The sequence below is a fragment of the Gambusia affinis genome, linkage group LG09 (genome assembly GCF_019740435.1).
Source record: "Gambusia affinis linkage group LG09, SWU_Gaff_1.0, whole genome shotgun sequence".
Classification (NCBI taxonomy): domain Eukaryota; kingdom Metazoa; phylum Chordata; class Actinopteri; order Cyprinodontiformes; family Poeciliidae; genus Gambusia; species Gambusia affinis.
The window spans coordinates 5,726,529-5,738,744 of NC_057876.1; the positions used below are offsets into that span (position 1 = coordinate 5,726,529).

General features: G+C 41.5%; 1 protein-coding gene across 1 annotated transcript in view; it reads right to left on the reverse strand.

Moving 5' to 3' along the window:
• The window catches only part of psd2 (pleckstrin and Sec7 domain containing 2), a 44,830-nt gene extending 43,817 nt beyond the window's left edge, over window positions 1-1,013 (reverse strand). Inside the window, exon 1 of the mRNA XM_044127431.1 lies at window positions 526-1,013. The gene's annotated coding sequence lies outside the window, so the exon portion shown is untranslated. The remainder of the gene's footprint in view (window positions 1-525) is intronic.
• Window positions 1,014-12,216: the final 11,203 nt, after the last annotated feature.

Genomic DNA, 12,216 nt, shown 5'->3' on the forward strand with positions numbered 1-12,216 from the left:
CCAGCCTCCTCGAGCCAGTAACCATGACAACGGGATGGCTGGGAGACACTGTTAAAGCTCAATTGAGGCCGGTGTCTATCCTCTAAAATAGACCTTGGTCGTGTTTCAAGAGCGACTTGTCCTAAAAGCGGAGAGGAAACGCTTTTCTTCCCCTTCTTCTCTTGTCCAGGGGGGTACGGAGTGGGAGAAAGCACACATTCACACACACCTCGATAAAAAAAAAATTTTAAAAAAAGAAGAAAGAAGGGGGGAAAAAATCCCACGGCCCGGGCGGTGCGTATCTTCCAGGCTACATTTCATTAGCTCCAAACATTGCTGTCCTTTAAGAGAGTAGGCTGAAAGCTGCTGCTGTGTTTGGTAAGAGAAAAGGAAACGGAGGGATGCCAAACCCCGAGCCTCCATGAAGACTTTTAAGAGGATGGGGGGCGCTTAAAATAAAACAGGCTACATCCTAAACAACCGGTTAATAGAGACACAGAGAGCCGACACGGCTGCAGTAGCTTCAGCTGATATATCCTCACTCACCGGGAAAACGCGTCCTGTCAGGAACTGGAAATGAAATCCTCGTCTGCTTCTTTACATGCACACCGGGTAATAACTCTGACAGACGGGCTCTTTTTCCTCCGCTCGGCCCCCTCCTCCACCTCCTCCTCCTCCTCCTTCTTCTCGTTCACGTCCGCCGCCGAATGACCGACGCTCGCGGTGTGAGTCTCGCGCCTCCGCTCCGGCTGGCTGGCAGGCGGGGGCACGCGGGCGGTCCGGGCGGCGGAGCGCGGCTCCTCGGCGGACCGATGAATGGCTACAGGAGCGTCCTCCCCGTCCCCTCCTCTCCGCGGAGCCTCGGCGTGTTTGAGTGGCAGCTCGGAAAATGGGAACGTTGCTCCACGGAGAGCTCCGGAGCACCGTCACTCCTCGCGTGGTCAGAGCGCGGAGTGAACGGGACGCGTTTCGAGGGGCAGATTAGCACCCCGCCATCAGTTGTGTTTACACACGTGTCTGTCTGTCCTCTGTCACTCCGCGACCAAATCTGAGATTTCACACATCGCCCGAGGACCGTGAAATCGTGAAAGTGTTTCACCATGTCCTCTGTTGGATTAAAGTCATTTTCTTCACCAGATTTTGACACATTAAGGAAAAGATCATTAACTGGCGTTTTTGTTATTTTTATTTTATTTTTTAACAAAACAACGAGGAAAATAAAAGATCAACATTCAGATGATTTACTGGCAGTGATCTAGAGCTGTCCAAGGTCTAAAGTCCTGCAGCTGTCATGTTCTGGATGTTGCACTGGTCATGCTGGAGTTGGTTTGAACAGGAATTGTATATCTGTGAAGGAAAACATGACCTTTGCAACTCTTGATAAAGCCTGCATGACTCATTTTTAGCTTTGTATCTTGACTTGAATGACCCCCGTAAAGATATGACTTACTTATAACATAAACTGTACAATAATTCAAACGAAATACAACGTTTCGGTTTCCATTCAATGATTTATGGCTTCCTTTTGTTACCCGCTCTCAGTCCTGTTGAAATGTTGCAGGACTGGTTAGCACTACGACTGTACACCGAGGTTTAGAAGAAAAAAAAAAGATGGTTTCCGAACAATAAAAAAAGTACTTTTCCTTAAATGAAAGAGTAACTTTCCCCAGCTGTTCAGTGAGTAAAGTAATGCAGCACTGCCTCGCCTCCAGCTGTGATTTTCAGCCAGTTGAAAAGAGGCCAACAAAACTTTCCCCATGTTTACAAGGAAGTGGAATTCAGCTGTTTAGAAATAGCTACCCTATTATTCATTATTTAAAAAAATGCAGTATTTTTTTAAATGCACTGGAATCTACACTCTTCCTTGTGTTTGGTTTATATTTGCCATTTCTTTTGTTAAAGACTTTTTGGCTCTTTGAGATTTATTTGCATTTTGACAAAGTTCTGCTACGTTAGAAGTTCTGACTCAGCATATCCCAGTTTTCATTAACCCTCTCAATGTAGAGTCTTTTTGAATGTATTTTGCCACATTCCAGCTGAAAAGATGAACAGATTTTACTTACGTCATAGCACACTAACAATAGCATATTGTAAAATTTGCATTACCTAAAAAATTTTCTGTGACGTAAGACGGGCAAAAAGTAGCTTATCAAAACAAATTCATAAGAAGTCACCTTTCCTGTTTGCCACAGGGTCATGTACGGGAAACTGCAGACACGCGGAAGACGTTGCTGTTGTCACATGATTACTTTCTGGCTTGTGTGGAATGTGTGTGGAAAAAAACAAAACGTGGGCACATCACTGTGGACGGTGGTGGTGGCAGTACCAGGCTGTGTGATTTCCTTGGCACGGACAGGAAAGCTTTCCCTCGTGTGAAAACGTCATGGCTACTTATCAGCACTTCAAGCTACTTTTTTAGGGTCTCATTTCTGACTGCAAAGACCCGACTGAGCACCGAGAATCCAAGCGTAAAACGCAGCAGAAGATCAAACACTCGCCGTATTTGTTTTTGATTATCAATCTTTGTAATCTATCTCGAGTTCCCACTCCCGACAAAGCTGCTGCCAATGTTCCGTCTTTACATGTGGAGCAAGATTTAAAAGGAGAACTGTCGCCGATTAAATCGCTGAAGAACACAATCATTCGTGTGGGCTGGAGAACAAAGATAAACCCAAGTCCTGATGTGACGTTCTCAGCAAAAAGCAATGGAGCTAGTATCGGCTGGGCGTCTGAGTGTTTGTCTATACGTAGAAAGTGTTTGCGCGAGCGACGTCTATAAATGAGCTGTCAGAAAGGTATTTGGTTTTGATGCTGGAATGAAGCAGCGATGTTGTCATTCCAAACAGATTGTACAAAATCTTAACGCTGCAATGCTACCTGTCGGCATTTCCTGAGAATCACTGCCCTTACCCCGTTTTCTCGACAAACCAGACTGTCGCGCCACCTTCATCCTTCATGCTTTTCCCAAATATAGAAAGAGCTCAGACGCTGTGGTTTCCAAAAGTAATTCAGACCCTTTCGACTATTCCAACACAACAAAATCTGCAGAGTTAAATCAACACAATGTCGAGTCTATTTGGTTCCTTTCGGAATTGGCATTGATTTAACTCCTGCAGTTATTTCAACAATAGTTTGAGTAGTTATAACTTTTTTCAAGTGTTAAAATTACTCAATTGCTTGTTGAAATAACTTTGTAAAGAATTAAATTAACACCAATTCCGATAAAGACCAAACAGACTCAGCATAGTGTTGATTTAACTCTGCAGAATTTACTGTGGAGGTTTGTCACGCCATAAACAAGACAAATTAGTGCAAGAAGAATAAAACATGACAAATAAAAACACCCAAAAGTGTTGTGTGCAGCTCATGTGGGATATTCTGTAGTTATGACTCCATAAATCTGTCCTAAAAATGAAGAATGTGCTCAGGCTAGATAAAACCAAAACTTTTTTCTTTTTCTTTACCTGCATGCAATCTGATATCTGTGTGGAGAAACTCCACTTCACATCTCCACTGTGAAACATGGTGGTGGCAGCATCATGGTGTGGGGATGCAGAGGTTCGCCCTCCGTCCAGATGACAACCCTAAACATACAGACCAGAGTTACGTCAGAGTGGTTTGGAACAAAGTTCACACTGCAAAAACACTAAATCTTACTAAGGAGTTTTGGTCTAGTTTTCGGTGTAAATGTCTTAGTACACTTGAAATGAGACAAAAGCAACTTACCAGTAACTTTTCAGCAAGATATACGAGTTTGTTTTAAGTAAATCATTCCTTTAAAAAAGTAGCACTCCCACAGCCAGACTATTTCACTTAGGACAAGGGGAAAATGTCTTGATATAAGTGAAATAATCTGCCAGTATCTACTACTATTATATCAATATTAAGAAATTCAATTAAAAAAAAATCTAAATTAAAACTTATTGATCCCATAGGAAAATTAAAAGTTGTTGTAACACATTAATTCAAATTCTATAGAGGTTATATATATGCTATGACAAAGGAGTTGTTAGCAAAGCTACCAAGCTAACGTTAGCGACCTGCCTCTGTACCAAAATTATGTACCCGGCCTTTATCATAAAGATATTTAATCAATATTATCTAAAGTTAGCTGCCTGTGTAAAGTTTATTTCGTATATTTTAAGGGACTAGTTTTCATCTCTTTGTCGGCCGTTTACATCTAGTCTGGCGTAAACGCTAACATCACCTAGCATGTTGACTCGGTCTCGCCCTCCCTCGGTCTCGGCCTGAAAAAGTGGTCTTTGTCGCGGGTTAGGTGGTCTTCTTGACTACAACACTGCGTATACTACAGGTTTTTAAATGTCATAGTTGCTGAAATCACACATAAGGAGGCTTCCACATTACAGTTAAGAATTTCCTCTTTGTTCTTTCACATAAAATCGAGAATAAATTGCGTATTTACAGTCTAAGTAGGACCAACGCCACTCTAACATGCTTGTGTTCCCTTTTTATGTCGCAACAACCAGATTACACATTTTAGCTCAGAGTCATTTCGGAAGCACAGGACATACTGAACCCTGTGAGTCTTTCCCCTCCTCCTCCCCTCTGCTGAAGACTTTCAGATATACGCTTTCTTATCAACTCTCCTCAAATGTGCAACATTGACCAGCTCTAATGCAACGTGCGCGTGGGCCGAGGAGATCGATGGAAGGACACAGAAGAAGAAGAGAGCGAGTGAAAACAAATATGGAGAGAAGATGGAGAAGATGAGAAAAGTGAGGAGAAAGATAGAAGTAAAGCAGAACAAAAGAAAAGGTTGGGTGTGTTTTTAAAGGTTAGAGAGGCAAGGTTTGTCCAGGAGCACAGGTAGTGTGTGTGTGTGGGGGGGGGGGGTATCCAAGGAGAAAGATGAAGAGGAGGAGGAGGAGCACAGCCATCTGAAGATGACAAAGGGAGTTCAGACTGACCAGCGGTTTTATTGGAAACCCATTGAAGATGCAATGTCAATCCTAATTACTAATTCATTAACCTTCCAACTCCCATCCCCCTTTTTTCTGATTTTTTTTTTTTTAAGTCAGACACTCCTACATACGCAGCCGCTGCTGCCTCTCCACCCACACCTCCCTCCTCCACCACCCTGTCTGCGTCCCAGGAGAGGCAGAGGGATGGATGGAGAAATGAAGAGATGCGTCTGCGGCTAAGTGACATCTGCCGGGGCCCTGATGGAGGCAACGTGTTGGGAACGCTGCAAATCCCTGATGTGACAATGGAGGGAGGAGGAGGAGATAACGGGTGGATGAGGGGGGAAAAATGGGAAAAAAAAAGAAAAAAAGAAAAGCAAACAGCTTGTGTTCTGCTTCGTCGGGAAGAGGGGTGGTCTCCTGTAATGGTGCACATAAGTACGTTAATGTGCATTGGCAGAATATGCATATGCAAGCATCGGATGCATGCATCTTTGTTTTTTTTTTGTGTGTGTGTGTGTAATTTTGAAGTCGTGTGAGGTCTGTGTGTGTGTTTGTTTATAAAACATTGAATGCAGGTTTTGGAGGACATAAATCAATTTAGTAAAGTAATAACACCGCATGCACAATCAAAGCAAGGGGGAGGTGGCAGACGAGACTGATAGTGTGTGTTTCGCTTCTATACCTCCAGACTCCTGGCTCTCTATCTGCGTGTGTGTGTGTGTGTGTGTGTGTGTGTGCGTTGGTATATGTGTGGGTGTGTGTGTGTGTGTGCGTGCGTGCGTGTGTGTGTGTATGTAAGCTTCATCCCACAGCTAGCATTCTTCTGCATATGCTTACATGCACAACTCATTAAAAAGATACAGATACAAACGGTGCTCTCTCATGGGCTCTTAATCAGGCTCCGAAATGTACACGCACACACAGAGAGAGAGAGAGAGAAAGCATATGTATATGTGATTTTCATCCCCAAACTTCACAGCAATAACAGCCTGGGTGTCTACAAAGCACGCCAACATCCTTAATACACGATTTAAAAAAATAAAATAAAAAAAAGCGTCCACATGCATTTAAGTGCGGAACCTAAACATAAACAGAAGCAAAAAGAGCCGCTTTCAACCCAGAGTCTCAGGACAGCATGCTTAGAAGTTGCTTCTCTTCAAAGTTGTTTCTTGCTTTTGCAGAAGTCACGATGTGCTTGAAGACGATTTGCGTTTGAAGTCTCCAGGAATCCAAGTATATATATATATATATATATATATATATATATATATATATATATATATATATATATATATATATATATATATATATATATATATATATATATATAGCACACCAATAGCTTCACAAGCTTGGTCAAACATGTCAAAACAACTTTCATTTGTCCAGTCAGTTTAATCAAGAGTATAAGAGCCAATGTAAAACAAATAATAAAGAAGTTGACTGTTCAAATGTAAAAGATAAACTGCAACAAATCTTCCTTCAAATGGTTCAGAAAGTGAAGTTAGGGACTCTAAGCCTAATGTACAATAAATAATCAGATTGAATAGCTTCGCACTCATCGTCACCAATACCTTACATAGAATTGTTTTCAATATCGGAATAGATGCCGATATTAATATCAGATTGGTGCATCTCTAGTATTGACTCAACAGGGGAATTTGTGAATACAAAATATAAGAGCACGCCACACTTTCCAGATGAATTTTGTGGAATAATGACCAAACAAATTTTTTATTTTTTTTGCTTCCACTTTGGTATAAAGCTCCTCTCTGTGTGCCTGCAGACAGCGTTGGGCAACTGCCAACGCTGAAACAACCAGAGAGCCCAGGGTGCTGCCAAACGGCCCCCAAACGGCCCAGAATGCTTGATGTAACAGAACAAGCCACAAAAGACCTGGAGGGTCTACTGTAGGCATTTCTTTCTGTCCAACAGAAGACTTCAAAAAATAATAGATCTATTAGGATAACAACGTGTTTGTGAATGTCACAAAACAATTGACGGAAGCATTGCTGTGTTTTCAGAAATGCTCTCTTGGGGAAAAGTGGGGTGTGTGTGTGGGTGTGTGTGTCAGAGAGAGTGTGTGTTTAGCAGCCATTCAGTAGCTGGTGATGACATGATGGCCTTGTATAATAAGATTTATGTGACAGCTTCAGAGGGAAGAAAAGGAAGTGAAACCTCGAGCCCACCTTCACGATGGACATTGTTATTTAGCTGCCTTTGTGTCCGACTCCATCGCCTCCCACTATACCTCATCAGCATTCATTACCCCCTGTGAGGAAGAGATGGGGGTAGGGGGAGGACGTCAGCACTGGTGATGTGTGTGCAACAGAAAACACACACACACACACACACACACACGCACACACACGCACACACACACACACTGCCATACGAGCGCGCCTTTCGTTTGTATCATTATAAGCATGAAAAAGCTGACACCTTTTCTACTCCCTGTTACACGGACAGATCCACTGGGAGACGAAGTCGCCAGAGACAGGACAGAAACTGTGAAGCGCTTTCAGCGCCTGCTTAGAGAAAGGCTGCATCTGTGTGTGTTTATGTGTGGGGGGGACAAGGGGGAAAAGAAGAAAATACACGTGACCTTGACAACATGGTGGCAAAATGTGGCACATGTCTGTGTTTGGGCAGATCGGGAATCTGCCGGGCCTGCTGGTCAGCACATTGAGGGTGAAGCAGCCGGGCTGCCGCTGTCGTCGCCGCTGCCGCTGCCGCTGCGCGCCAGGCTGTAAACAAGGAGCCCACAATGACATGCTTCACCCACAGAACCGCAGCTCTCCAGAAGAGCTGAAAACTTTCAGAACACCAGCTTGTTTATTAACAGACATGTGAGTTTTAAGGAATCCAGTGGAACCGTCACATGGCACAAACACAAAGTCCTACCAGGTATTTTTTGGTGTAGCTTTTAGTGGAAATATCTTGGTACACTCGAAAGAAGACAACAGTAACTTGCAAGTAACTTTTCAGCAAAGTACAGGAGCTTAAGTCAATAATCGGTGAATATTAGTCTGTTTCACTTACACATTGTAAGTACAATAATCTGCCTGTGGAACTAGTACTTTTTTAAAAATAAATACTCAAAAATTACTGACTTAATCTTTCATATCTTGCTGAAAAGTTACTTCTAAGTTAATTCTGTCTCATTTCAAGCTTTATAAGATATTTGAACCAGAAATTAGAGAAAATATTCTTGGTAACATTTTGTGCTTTTGCACTGAAGGAGTGTGTTTTTTGTGTGTGCTCATACGTTCTCTGATTTTGGGGAGAATATGTCTGAATACTTCAGATGGTGAAGTCCTGGTCTACAGCTGGCGTCAGGTTTTGGATCATTGTCACTTTGGCATGCAGAAGCACATCATCTGAACAGCTTTAGTGGCGGATGAGTGCAGATTTCCGCCAGCACTGCAAAAACACACAAAACCTCACCAAGTATTTCTGGTCTAGTTTTTAAGCGCAAATATCTTAAATAAGAAAAAAGAAAAGAAAAAAAACGAACTTACAAGTAATAAGCAGTATTACCTACCAAACGCAGCTCTAAACAAGAGGGGGGTAGAGTGTAGATTTTAAGGAAATCAGTGTTCCAGCAGGTTTGTAGTTTTCTGGAAGTTTGATCTAGACTTGTGGTGCATTTACAAACCGTGGGATTTACAACAGGCGTGAAAATCCATTAAATCGAAGCAGATTCTTACACCAAACAAAGGATCCCACATCATTTTTCTCCTCTTAAATCCTGCACAACTGTGCAAGCATCTGCCGGATTACATTCAGGAACATACGTAAAAACCAGTCTTATGGTAAATTTGAAACACAAAACGCCGCCTGCGTCTCGTAACACCCAAGTTGTTCTGAAAACACACCATCGTGGCAGGGTGTGAAGTGATGGAGGACTTGGCTCGACTCCGTTTATCCTGGCCGTGGGTCCTTTCTGGATATTTCGTTATGCTCCGTTTAACCGCGTCCATCTCTCGTGTGTATACAAATGCTCATGCTTTTCAAAAAGCTGGTTGTATTGCAGCACATGCATTAAACATGAGGAAGCTGAGGGGCGAGAGAGAGAGAGAGAGCCGGGGAAGACCAGTCGCTGCTCGCCGTGGAGGGTCAGATCGGCCGTGATCCTGGTCTGCAGAAACACGGCGCCCGCCGCTAATATCAAGGTTAACAGAGAATGCTTTGCGTGTACCGCTGATGTCACCGGAGACATATTGATTGCGGCTTGTCGTAGATGAAAAACATGAGATTTGAAAAAACACGGTTTCAGCGGTGCTTTCTCAAGGAAAAGTGAATATTCAATCTTACCGGGGTGAAAGGTCACAGCAATGTTTTTTATGCTACGTGTGTGTGCTTTGTTTTATTTTTTTTACATAAATCACGCTGTAAAAACAGGTTTAAAAAACCCTGACCTGATTAACTTGCTAGCAGCCTGGTTGAAAAGAAAAAAAAAGAGCTGCAGATTGTTTGTCATCGTCTCGCTGCTCCTGTTAGGTTTAGGAGAGAATCTGCACCTGGTAAGCCTGGAGATGAGTGACAATATGCCGTGCTTAATCCTGCTTTGGTATTAAAAGGACAGTATTATGTGTTTTCCAGGCACATAGTGCCATTTTATAGCACAGTCAAGTAGCTATATCCCCTCCATTTGTTATGAAAATGCTACAAATATCAAATTTGACTTTAAAGATATTTGACTTCGTAACTTAGCGCCTTGAAATTGGGCCTCTGTCTCTTTAAGAAGCTCCTGTTCTTTCTGAAACTCCACTTGAAAGTCATTCCAACATGGCTCCTTTATTAACCCTTTAACAACATTTGTACCAGTATTGCTCTGAGAAGTAGCTCCTCTGATGAACTCAGAAGTTTCACAGTTTCACCAGCTGTTTGCTAATTGCTGCTGGCTAGTCTGAAGGAGCTGGGTGGAGGAGCCCTGGGTTAGAGCTGCTCTGTGAGGTGGAAACTCGGAAACAGCACCTCTGAGGAGGAGCTTTGTCCTCGAAGGCGGAGCTAGGTCCACCTGGGCGTTCTGCATAGCTGAATTGTTGCCATACAGATTGAAGGACTTCTCAAAACAATTCATTAAAGAATTAAATCAACATTCCTCCTTGATGATGGAATAACATTACGACCTGATGTGAAGCACGGAAAGTCGATTTTACATAGTACTGGCCCTTTAACTGGTACAAAAGGACAAAAAACAAATGCTGATGGATGATGTGGGTCAAGCAGATGACTGGGTGGAGCAAGCTTTAATTAAGGCTTTCATGCATATAATAGCATCACATCTAATTTGAAAGATTAAAAGTAAAGTTCAAAAGAAATCATTCATGTTGTCATCATTCCAGGACTGTACTGCTCTCCATTTGAACTGTTCTTTCTTTCAGGATGGAAGGATTACAGAATATAAAGCTTGAATCAAGTATAACAAACCAAGTTTCCAACGTTCCTCAAATGCAATCAGAGGGAAATTATTATGGTTAGAGGAGACTGATTTCGCTAATTGGCCGCAGTGTCCAGAAATATACTTAAAGGAGTTAATAGAAAAGATATTAATTGAAAGAAAATTTAACCAACTGCTAAGCATGGTGAAAGTGTTATGCTACTCTTTTGGAAATGAGTAGCATTTTCAAAAAGTTTAAACTTTAAGCATTTTACACGTGCCTAAAGTGTGCAAAACCAACATTTTCAAACAAACGGCATCATCTCAGCCAGTAAAAATGGACTAAAACCCTACAAGAATAATGCCAGAAGCTGATTTATGACTACTATTAAATACTAGTTCAAATGCTAATAGTATCCATCTGAAAAATTATGTTCAGATAATTGTTTTACTGTCACAAAGTGTAGCTGCGGGAAAATACATTTTGTTTTTAATTCTGTACATTTTATATTAATAGGAAATCACATATTGTTGCAGGTGAATAGGAGTTTACTATTCAATATAATACCTCCCTGGTAATTCATAAAATAAATATTCCATTTTTAATTTTTAAGGTTTAAGTACACATAAATAATGCAAAGATCTGGATGTGATTATTTTACTTTTTAGAAGGAGTTTTAAGCAAACTGGCTCCTAACCCCTTACTTCAAAATAACCTGCTACCCTGGTTGTCTCCAGCAGAGGGTGCTGTTGGCGCACTATTTGATGTTTTTGTTCTCTTTTCAACTGAATTCAGACGCTCGCGTCGGTACTTTTCCAAGGTGTGCCTGTCGTACCGGTGAATCGGAAAGGTAAGAGCGTGACAGAAGCAGCACGGTGGAAAACATTTCCCGACAGTTTGTTCGTCATTAGCATTTTTAGCTTTCAGTGAACTTGACCTGTGGGTAATTAAACGGGAGGTGACTTCTTTGTGGGAAATGGCGTTAATACTCAAGGAAGAACGTTGTAAAGAAAGATAAAGAAGCATGACCTCACTTTGGTGGCATTTCATAAATGAAATCATGCAGAAAGTTTTAAAGGCTCATGTAGTAGAGTATTAATATTCACACTATAGTAGACCTAATCTGTGTAAATACAGATTTTTAAAAAAAACCCTGACACATCAGCGTAATTCAGTAAAAGTAACAGCTTCCTGCTGCCCAAGATCCGTGACCTGACCACCAGGTTCTTGCCCCCTCTTAGTGGCGGACTGAGGAGTAAACAAACAGGTGTCTGGTATCACTGAAAACACTGGTTTTGGTGGAAACTCTGTGCTATCTACTGGCGGCAGCTGCTTGGTTTCAATTTGCGAAATGTCAAACATAGTGGAGGTTCAGAGTGAATATTCCTGGACTTGACGTTTGGTGATTTCACTCCTCTACCCCACTGAAACAAGAAAAAGATTAGCAAGAAAGCTAATTTGCTCAGCTAGCATCTCTAATGTAGAAATAAGTGTTATTCCAAATGAATACAACCTTGAAAATGTATTTAAATAAAACATTTCTTTTTTTTTTATTTGTTAGCTCACATGGTGTATTTGTTTTAGTTGCGTTGGCACGGCCGCTTTTGTGATGTCAGGTGTTTCCCACATTTCGATGAATGATTACAGAATCCAAAGATAAAACATTTACAAACCAGTTGGCAAACTTAATTTGTTTCACCAGGTCAATATTTTCTTGAAAAATTTAAATATACTTATACAGGCAGCTGGAAAATTAACATCTTTACAATATTTTGTAACATAATGTCCTCTACATTTATCTAGACATCTGGTAAAGATTTGCCTGAGACTTAGAATAAAGTAATCTCTTGTTCCAGTTGCATTAAATCAAACTGAACAAAATCCAAACTTTATAGATCCACAATAGAGTTTGGTTCAATAAATCA